This window comes from Kogia breviceps, chromosome 17 (assembly GCF_026419965.1).
Source record: "Kogia breviceps isolate mKogBre1 chromosome 17, mKogBre1 haplotype 1, whole genome shotgun sequence".
Lineage (NCBI taxonomy): Eukaryota > Metazoa > Chordata > Mammalia > Artiodactyla > Physeteridae > Kogia > Kogia breviceps.
Genome location: NC_081326.1, coordinates 16,316,398 through 16,326,935, shown reverse-complemented (window position 1 = coordinate 16,326,935; position 10,538 = coordinate 16,316,398). Strand labels below are relative to the sequence as shown.

The 10,538-nt window shown below is 43.5% G+C and overlaps 1 non-coding gene across 1 annotated transcript; it reads right to left on the bottom strand.

Annotated features, from left to right (window-relative positions):
* Positions 1 to 10,037: 10,037 nt before the first annotated feature.
* Positions 10,038 to 10,242, bottom strand: LOC131744301 (small nucleolar RNA SNORA73 family). Its single transcript, XR_009332088.1, has one exon. It is a non-coding gene; the product is annotated as a small nucleolar RNA SNORA73 family (small nucleolar RNA).
* Positions 10,243 to 10,538: the final 296 nt, after the last annotated feature.

The following is a 10,538-nucleotide window of genomic DNA, read 5'->3' as shown; positions in this document are numbered from 1 at the left end:
AGAAAAGCTGCAGGGCCACCAAAATAGGATACATTTTCCTTTGGTAGTAACTAAGCAGTTGTAGGCATTTTGCAGAGCGTTTTGGAAGAAAATAAAGGCTTATTTTTGTCTGAGTGTGCTATACAAGGTCCAGGTGAAATTCTACGGGCTCCAAGTGCTTTTTTTTTTTTTTTTTTTTTAAACCATACATTCCACAAGGGAGTATTTTTGGTTTTGACTTTTAAAGGCTTTGAACAACTTCTGATATTCTGAACCCTGGAAGAACTGAAAGTGATAACCATTTCAATTTTATGCATTTAACGTTCTGTGGTCCATACAGACTCTCTCTCCAACCCCAAGGGCTAATGACAGCAGCAATGATAATAATAAGCAACTGATATTTAAGAGAGATGTTTCACCTTTTCTTAAAGGATGTTCACATCTATTATCACGTTTTATCTCCCTGGTGGATCTGGGTTTCCCATGGCTCATGGCACCCTAGATAGTCTGTAAGCATCAGAAGCCATAAAACAGAAAATGGTGCCCCTTTTGCATCCATTTCCTTTTAATTATTTGGGCATTTTATTATGTCCTTCTCCAGTTTGTAAGTTCACTATTTTTAGTGAAACGCCAAAAACATCATATTTGGAAGGCAAAATTTAATTAGATCCTACGAATGCTAATTTTGTTCTTCCTCTAATGAGAGTCCTTATTCTAGTAGTTCCTGTATGTGTCTCCATTAACACACAAAATGAAAAGTAGCAGTGTTACCGGTTTAATTAGGCTTAACATTTAAAGTTTGTGTTCAGATATTCAGGTTTGTTCAGAGCTAATGAGTACAGTGCTCAGCAATAGGTTGACTTAGAGGGAAGAGAAAAAGGATGGGTTTGCCCATTCCTAACTACCCCTCCCCCATCGGCCTGGGAGCTGCTGTGGGGTGTGTGGCTGAAAAGACCCCCCCCAAGCTATCCCCAGACTAAGGAATGTTCCCCTCCCCTGAAATAGGCTGGGGGCAGAGCCAGATGGTGTAGGGCCTGAGGCTCTTGTTCCTTCAGGGACTTGGAAGGGGCCTTGTAATGAGCTACTCTGAAGGTAGCGCTGTACATTTTCATAAGAAGAGGTGGATCCTGCTGGGGCTGGAAGAGCCTGAGGACTGGGCTCTGATGAGCAAAGAGAGGTGAATGGGAAGAAAGACTAGAGAGGACAGATGGGAGCCAATCTTCCAGGGAGATTGTTTTCCAAAACAAAGATGAATACTTTGTATTTAATTTTCCAATTTTTAGTCATAGCACACGTCAGACATTTAGAAAACAGCAATGTAGGCAATAACCATAGGACACATTTCAAGCCTGGACACAAAACTAGAACAAAGTGAACAATGGCCTCTGGGTCTTTCTCTCCCTCTCTCTCTCTCTCTCTCTCTCTCTCTCTTTTTTTTTTAAAAGCAGTACAGGGAATTCCCTGGTGGCACAGTGGTTAAGGCTCCGCGCTCCCAATGCAGGGGGACTGTATTCAATCCCTAGTCAGGGAACTAGATGCCACATGCATGCCGCAACTAAGAGTTTGCATACCACAACTAAGAAGCCCAAGTGCTACCACTAAGGAGCCCATGAGCCACAACTAAGGAGCCCTCCTGTCTCAACTGAGACCCAGCGCAACCAAGTAAATAAACAGATAAACAAATAAATAAATAAACATTAAAGAATAAATAAATTTAAAAAATAAAGCCACACACCAGGATTCTATTTATTTATTTATTTATACATATTTATTTATTTGGCTGCACTGGGTCTTAGTGGCGGCACGTGGGATCTAATTCCCTGACCAGGGACCGAACCCCGGGCCCCTGCATTGGGAGCATGGACTCTTAACTGCTGGACCACCAGGGAAGTCTCTGGGTCTTTCTGGTACCTGAATTTTTTCTGCATATCATTTTGTTCTCTTTGAAAAAGAAACGTAAATCACAGTGAAATAGTATCAACTGAAATTTGACTCTTTTCTGGACACCTTTTGTCTAAAATTAAAGGGAAAGAAATTGCAAACTCTAGATGAGGCAGAGTAAAAAAAATACAAAGCAGCACTCAGCCTCCTTGTCTTTTCTCAGCCTGAATCCAGCAGGGAAATTTCAGAAGACTCTCCACAGCAGGAGGCCTCGTGGGTTTGCTATTCAGGAAAGCAGTGACTCCTCAGGCCGCCATGCTGCATGGGTTACAAGGTGGGAGCTGGAGACAACGGTATAAATGGCAACAAGCTCTCATTTATTCTCTAGGCCTAAGCCCAAATGTCACATCCTCCAGAGACCTTCCCTGACCTTCCCAGGAACTGCTGAGTGCTTATCCTCTGAACTCCCTTGCTTATATTTTTCTTAGGCTACTCAAAACGCTGCACTACTTATTCTTCCTTACCCCATGACTTGCTCTTTTAGCCTTTAAAGTCATGAGGGATAGGACTATGCTTTAAGCTCTCCCACCAACCTTCCTTCTCTTTTTTAAAATCCCCCAAGCCCTCACTTGCTAACTGGCTTATGGTAGACTTTAAAAAACTTTATGGAGGGATTATCATTTACATAAAATAAGATGCACTCATTTTAAGGTACAGGTTCATGGATTTTTGATAAAAATGTATGTCTGTGTAACCAATAATTGACTTTTTCTTTCAACACTTTAAATATTTCACTTCATTTTCTTCTTGCACGTGTGATTTGTGATGAGAAGTCCACTCTAATTTTTATCCTTGTTCCTCTATAGGTAAGGTGATTTTATTCTGAGAGGTGTTGCTTGCTTAGTAATGGGCAACACCTTTACTAACATAACAGTGTCAGACATTTTCATGTATAAATTCTGTAATGCTCACACAGCCCTATGAGGCAGGGTCTGTTATTAAATCTACAAAAAAGGCAACAGAGAGGTTATGCAATTTGCTCAAAGTCACACAGCTGTAATGACCAGAAGCAGGGTTTGGACTAGGCACTCTGGATCCAGTCTCTGCCTTCTAAATCAACGCACTCTGGTATCTGTTGCTTAGAGATGAATTCTGAAGAACCAGCCCAGATTAAAGGAAGGCTTTTCCGGGGTTCATAGAATTCACGGTAACAGGCAAATTTTCTGTGTAATCATTGCCATTGTTCTTCAAAATCACAGATGTTTAGAAGATACTTTAGAGACCACCCAAGCCAACCCTCTCATTTTTACAGACATAGGAACTGAGAGCCAGAAAACCAAACACCGCAGAGTCAAATGTGGTAAGAATAAGTTTGCTTTTTGGAAATGACTCTTGACTCTCAGAGAAAATGAGTTTTAATTTCTCTTAAAGATTCACAGTTAAACAAAAGAAGAAATTTCTTCGTGTTCAGAACTGTTAAGCATTGAATGGGGAATTCCCTGGCGGTCCAGTAATTAGGACTCAGCGCTTTCATTGCAGAGGTCCGGGTTCAATCCCTGGTCTGGGAACTAAGGTCCTGCACACAGGGAGGCACAGCCAAAAAAAAAAAAAAAAAGAAAAAAAGCTTTGAATGGATAAAAGAAAAAATTATGGAATCTCTTCAATTTCCCTAATAATAGGTTAATCGCTAATGATAGGTTAATCACCTAAAATAAAGGCAATTAACCTGGGATGGGTGGTCATTTGCTGTTTTCTTTGTCCAGTTTCCATTCACTCTTCCCTTTGGAATGACATCCTGATTTTTCTCAGGGAAACACCACCCTCCCACCCCCTCTGTCCGTGTCCATACTTGGGTAGGGGTGACTTTCCCGATCCTGGCTGACCTAGGCCAGGCCAGTCAGAGCTTTGCATTCCCTTGGGCACCATGATTGGTTCAGGGCTGGGCAGAGCATACAGGCAACCAGACTCCTCTCCGGGAATATTAAGGAGGCATGCATTCTCATTCAAGTTTCTGAGAGAACATTGCTGTTTGGAAGAGGCTGCCTGAGAATGAAGGCAACATAGAGAAGGCAGAGGAGACAAAAGGGTATCATTTGAGCCACTGGATCCAGCCCTGTCTAAAGCCAGAAATCCCTGCATTTTTGGATGCTTGAGTCCATGACGTTGTAGTCATAGGGAGCATTTATGGAGTGCTTCTTAAGTGTCAGGCAACGCTGTAAGCGTTATAGGTAAGTTATCTCATTTAGTTCTCACAACAGCCCTGGTAAACAGCTAATATTATTATTTCTATTACATAGACTAGAAAACTGTGGTTTGGAAGGGTTAAATTAGTTGCCTAAGGTACAAAGTTAATAAATGGTGGACAGGAATTTGAATTCAGGCCATTGAACTCTTGGACTTGAATTTTTAACCATTTACATTTTCATCAGAGTCTAAAAAACAGCTGTGACTCAAAAAAGATGAAAATCCACTACCTACTGGGCATATACCCTAAGAAAACCATAATTCAAAAAGAGTCATGTACCACAATGTTCATTGCAGCTCTATTTACAATAGCCAGGACATGGAAGCAACCTAAGTGTCCGCCAACAGATGAATGGATAAAGAAGATGTGGCATATATATACAATGGAATATTAGTCAGCCATAAAAAGAAACGAAATTGAGTTATTTGTCGAGGTGGATGGACCTAGAGTCTTTCATACAGAGTGAAGTAAGTCAGAGGAGAAAAACAAATACCGTATGCTAACACATATATGGAATCGAAGAAAAAAAAAATGTCATGAAGAGCCTAGGGGTAGGACGGGAATAAAACACAGACCTACTAGAGAATGGATTTGAGGACATGGGGAGGGGGAAGGGGAGAGTGTGACGAAGTGAGAGAGTGGCATGGACATATATACACTACCAAACGTAGGGTGGATAGCTAGTGGGAAGCAGCCGCATAGCACAGGGAGATCAGCTCGGTGCTTTGTGACCACCTTAGAGGGGTTGGATAGGGAGGGAGGGAGGGAGACACAAGAGGGAAGAGATATGGGGATATATGTATATGTATAGCTGATTTACTGTTATAAAGCAGAAACTAACACACCATTGTAAAGCAATTATACTCCAGTAAAGATGTAAAAAAAACCAAAAACAAACCACTACCATCCACTTCTAATGGAGAGGAAATAATTGCTCCAGATCTTTTCTACTTTTACAACTGCAATTTTACATTGTGTTGTTTTTATATTTTGCAAAAATGACGGCTGACTTTTAACTCTTTGTACCCTGGTTCATCTGAAAAAAAGAGTGCTTTGATCTTATTAAAGCAATCTTTTCCCTCACAAATTTAAATCAGACTGATTTTTCTGTTGATGATTAAATGATTAATAATATTTTGGGTTTTGGAACTGCTTGGCCCGTTTAAAAATATTGCAGCCTAAAAGGCAGTGTAGAAAACTTCTCAGAGGGCTTCCCTGGTGGCGCAGTGGTTGGGAGTCCGCCTGCCGAAGCAGGGGACACGGGTTCGTGCCCCGGTCCGGGAGGATCCCACATGCCGCGGAGCGGCTGGGCCCGTGAGCCGTGGCCGCTGAGCCTGCGCGTCCGGAGCCTGTGCTCCGCAACGGGAGAGGCCACAACAGTGAGAGGCCCGCGTACCGCAAAAAAACCCCCCAACTTCTCAGAGCTAAAGGATTTCCTTCTACCGCCAGTCCCTTATTTCCTGGGTTGCTGCTTCCATCTTTAATGGTGGAGCTGTCCTTCTGATGGTGGCTGGTTTGTAAAACAGTTACATTTATGAAGTCTCTGAAATGGGCTTCTGTTCTCACAAAGAGGAAATGGCTCTTTGGAGAATATGGCTGATTACTTGTTCAGCGAGAGCTAAGTTTTCCATCTGCACAAAGAAGAATTTTAAGCCCGCTTTTATGAAATTGCTTTCAGTGCTTCAGTATCTAGGAAATTCCCAGGGCAATTTCAAGTAAGTTTAAGAGAAAAATCCAAGGTCCCAGAAAATGTTCACAGGAGGTGCTTTTGGAGGCATATCCGGGAGCAGAAAGTTCTCAGCAGGCCGAGAGTGGGAAAAAGGAAGGGGTTAGCAAGTCTGCAGAGCCAGCCGGCAGCACTGCACGGTACCGAATCCATCGCCTTACCTTTCCCTGCTCATTTTCCCTTTGTAACAGTGAAGAGCCAAACCTGACATGTTGGCTCTCTTTCTTTTACTTTAACCTTTGCATCCTGTTGCTTTTGTTCGCTAGAAGTATACAGTCTATACATAATTGCCGGCCTCAGGAAGCCCTGCTCCTCTGCCTGAATGTTAAACCAAAGTGCCTTTGTTCAAGGAAACATCCTGACTCAGTCCACCTGTGAATGGCTGCAAGAAAGAAGAAATTAACACATCCCCTCCTGAAGGCTGGCCATTCAAGGGGACATTTGCAAATCTTATGGCCTTTTTACTTTACTTCCTCATCTCCTCCCCCTCTCTGTTCTATAAAAGAAACTGGCATCCAAACCCTGATAAGATGGTTATTTAAAAAAAAAAAAAAAAAGATGGTTATTTTGAGACGTTATTCTGCTATCTTCTCGGTCGCAGGCTTTTCGAATAAAGTCGTCTTCCGTGCCTCAACCCCTCGTCTCCGATTTATTGGCCTGTCGTGGGGCAAGCAGAGCGAGCTTGGACTCGGTAACACCTTCTTACTTTGTAAAGAAGCCTTATTCCCTGAGCCAAAGGGAGGGAAGATGAGCCCAGATGCTGCACCCCTACCTCCATTCCATGCATTTCTTAGTTTAGATTTCCTTTTACTCCCTTGCACCCCAGCTGCAGCCTTTCCCGCGTCACTGAAATTTTTCAACTTTTTTTTATTTGAAAAAAAAGTTACAAGCATGTGAAAAAAATCCAAATAGCCCAAAAAATTTATAGCAAAAAGTACTACATCTCCTCCCCAATCCAGCTCTCAATCACCCAGCCTCTTTCCCAGAGGCAACTATGGTTACCATTTTCTTGATTCAGTTAGGAACTTGTCGTAAATTTTCTTTCTTTCTTTAACAGCTTTATGGAATTCGTTCTCTGTGCTGAGTATTAATGGTGCAGGGGAGGAAAGGCTTTCTCTCTACCCTCCTAGATTTGATAGCTGGGTGTACGAAATACACTGGCAACAGGCAGATTAATAGGGGAAAAGGTCTGCACATTTATTAATTTTTAATATTACATGCCCTGGGGCACCCCAGGAAAAAAGAAAACGTGAATATCCAAAAAAAAACCATGAGATTTGAGTGCTTGTATATCATTTTAATAGGGGAAGAGAGATATAGGTCTTTTAGGGGAGAATAAATGATTCTTAGGAACAATGGATGAATGGGCCCTAAGAAGGATAGATGGGAGGTGTGACAGTTTGTGACAAAGTTTGTCTGGGTGTGGTGTTAATTTCTAGTCTCCTCCCCTGTGATAAGAGTCAATCTCCCTTGGTTGATGAAGGGGGGAGGAGAGTAGAGGGAAGTTGGGGGAGGAGGGGTCTTACGACACTTGCGTTCCTTTTGGAGAATCTGCCTTTAGGCATATAAGGGGAGTTCAGAGAAAGCCTTACCCTGCATTTGCAATTCTTTAAGTGCCTTCAGCCTGAAATAAATGAATACACCAAAACAGCATATTTGGGGTGGCAAGTCCTGAGCTCCTTCAAAGGACATTTAGGTCTCTTCAATGTTGCTCTTTTTTTTTTTTTTAAATGTATATAGTCACCTTTATTATAATTCACGAGTACATTAGAAACTTGGGGGAGTCCAGCTCCTGCAGGTCCAGGAGTACCCGAGAGGTGGACAGCGTCGGCGAGGGAGTGTTAAATAAATCAGTAACACTGTGTATGTGCGAGTGTAGGGCCTTAACTATACTTATACCCCTACTTCCCTATCGATACTTTTGAGCTTTAAGCTTTTTCGGCTGGCAATAAGATACTGGAATGTCCCCCCTGGGCAGAAACCGTTCCGAGCAAACAAGTATGGCGGGGGATGAAACCTCGAGCAAACCAGTATGGCGGGTGATAAGAATGATTAAGCCAGAGTTTAAAGGTCGCCCTAGCCAACCATAACTCATGTGACTCAACCCCCCACCACAAAAACACGAAAATGTAAAGTAGGCATCCGACAGCTAACCAATCAAGGAACTAGAGCCAAGACCCCCACTCCGGTAAATGTAAAGTAGGCATCCGACAGCCAACCAATCAAGGAACTAGAGCCAAGACCCCACTCCGGTCCAGGAACAAACAAACCAATGAGAAAAAAACCCTTGATATATCCACACTTTGCATAATGAAAAATGAAAACTATAAAATGTATGTGATTCCGCTTGGGGGGGTTCCTCTTCGGCCTCCTGCGTGAGGACCAAGGAACCCCGGTGCACCGGCTCCTAATAAACCTCTTGCGTGTTGCAGCGACTCTCGACTCTTGGCGGTTCTTGGGCGAGCTGGGATTCTTCGGAGACCGTTCAGGTCTAACACGAGCATGGTCTCTCTTCGCTTTTATTTTCTTACAGTCAGGTTTATATACCCTAAGTGATTACATCATCAGGTGTTTAACTAAAACCTCAGAAGATATTTATAATAGATTGTACCTAATATTTCTAGATGTACTTACGCGGGCCTCTCACTGTTGTGGCCTCTCCCGTTGCGCAGCACAGGCTCCGGACGCGCATGCTCAGCGGCCATGGCTCACGGGCCCAGCCGCTCCGCGGCACGTGGGATCCTCCCGCACCAGGGCACGAACCCGCGTCCCCCGCATCGGCAGGCGGACCCTCAACCACTGCGCCACCAGGGAAGCCCTAGATGTACTTTTAAAGTAATTCTAAAGGTTCTCAAAACATCATTGTTTTTTCTTAGAGTAGGTTCAATCCATACTAATAATGAAGCCAAGCTAATATGTAACAAGCCATTAAAAGAAACTATGGGGCTTCCCTGGTGGCGCAGTGGTTGGGAGTCCGCCTGCCGATGCAGGGGTCACGGGTTCGTGCCCTGGTCCGGGAGGATCCCACATGCCGCGGAGCAATTAAGCCCGTGAGCCATGGCCGCTGGGCCTGCGCGTCCGGAGCCTGTGCTCCGCAACGGGAGAGGCCACAGCAGTGAGAGGCCCGCATACCGCAAAAAAAAAAAAAAAAAAGAAACTATGAAGGAGGAAGTTTCCTGAACTTTCCTATGTGTTCCAGAGGTCCGCATGGACAAGTCTTAACAATGTACCCCTAAATCATCTACAATATATTTCACAATTTAATCTATCACTGTGTTCCTCTGGGCAAGAAGCCTTGTCTGAATAGACGAGTCAACAATTCCAATGCTGGCAGTTGACTCTGTATGATTAATTTATCCTTATACCAGAACCAACAATACCCATATCATTTATTACGCCCATGTAGGGCCATTGTTTTTTTATTATCGGTGTTTTCCATAGAAACAACCCTACATTTCCAGGTTGTTTGTTTTTCTCCCACCTGCCAGGGGCTGTTGTTAAAATGTCCCAATTCGTAGGTTTTGGTTTGGGAGGGGGAAGGGGATGTTTTACACGGTTAAGCTTGGGACGGTGGGCAAATACCCCATGTACTTTTTCAAGGCTTCCTGGGCACAGCACCGCCCTGCAGCTCTGTCTTAGATTGTTGTTCCATGACCCTGTCATGGCACAGAGGCTCCAGGCTGGCTTCCAACAGAAACTGACATGGATCTCTTTATTAAGACACGTAGATTCTCATGGGCACCTGCTTTCCACTTTTAGGAAAATCCAGTTTACTTGAGAATGGCCAAGATCTTAGTATCAGTACATCAAGTTTCCACCTCATAGGAGACCTGAAAGGGTCTCTTGGGACTCCCAGGTCACTGTACTGTCCACAGACCCGCCCACGCTCAAGTGTCTTCTGGAATTCCTTCTAAATTTCAAAAGGCACCTGGGCAACAGAACACTATTGCTCTGCTGGTTTTTAAGGTGCAAGTCCACGGTTAAACATTGTACCGAAGCTTAACATTTTCCAATCGCCCAGGCTTACCTTCCAAAAATAGTGTATTACTCCCTTTACTAATCTCCCTGCCAAATAAAGGCCCCCAAAGCATTGTTAACTGCACAAGTCAGGCAAGGCTCCTCTTCTCTCCTGAATGAAAAGGACAAAAAAGAATTAGATTCATACATTCATAACAATCTTATTTTACTTTTAAATTTTGGTACACTAGATGTCTCACTGCATGGTTTACCTCCCCAGTCATTGTCCACAGGACTCTGAGAAGCTGTAGGAATACGCAGGCGCAGACTCAAGGCCCGGCTTCATCTCCAACGTTGTGGAAAGGGACTGTACATCATGCGGCAGAGCCCTATGCTCCCCTACGCCACCTGGACAGAGCCCGGGGAGAGTGACTTCTCGGGGTATCCACGTGGGGCAGTGTTGCTCTTTTAAATTAGGCTGCGGTGAACTTCTTTGTACACATGTATTTTTGCTCATATGGGAACATTTCTTTAAGATAACTTCCTAAAAGGATGCATTGCTAGGGCAAATCAGATGTTCATCTTTTAATAGATATTGCTAAACTTTCTTCCAAAGAATTTATACCAATTAACACTGCCACAGTGTATAAGAATGCCAGTTTCCTATGTTGACCTGAAACAAATAGACTGCCAGGTATTTCTCCAGCAAAGATGGGCTTATTTGGGATCAGCAGAGAACTGCAGTTTGGG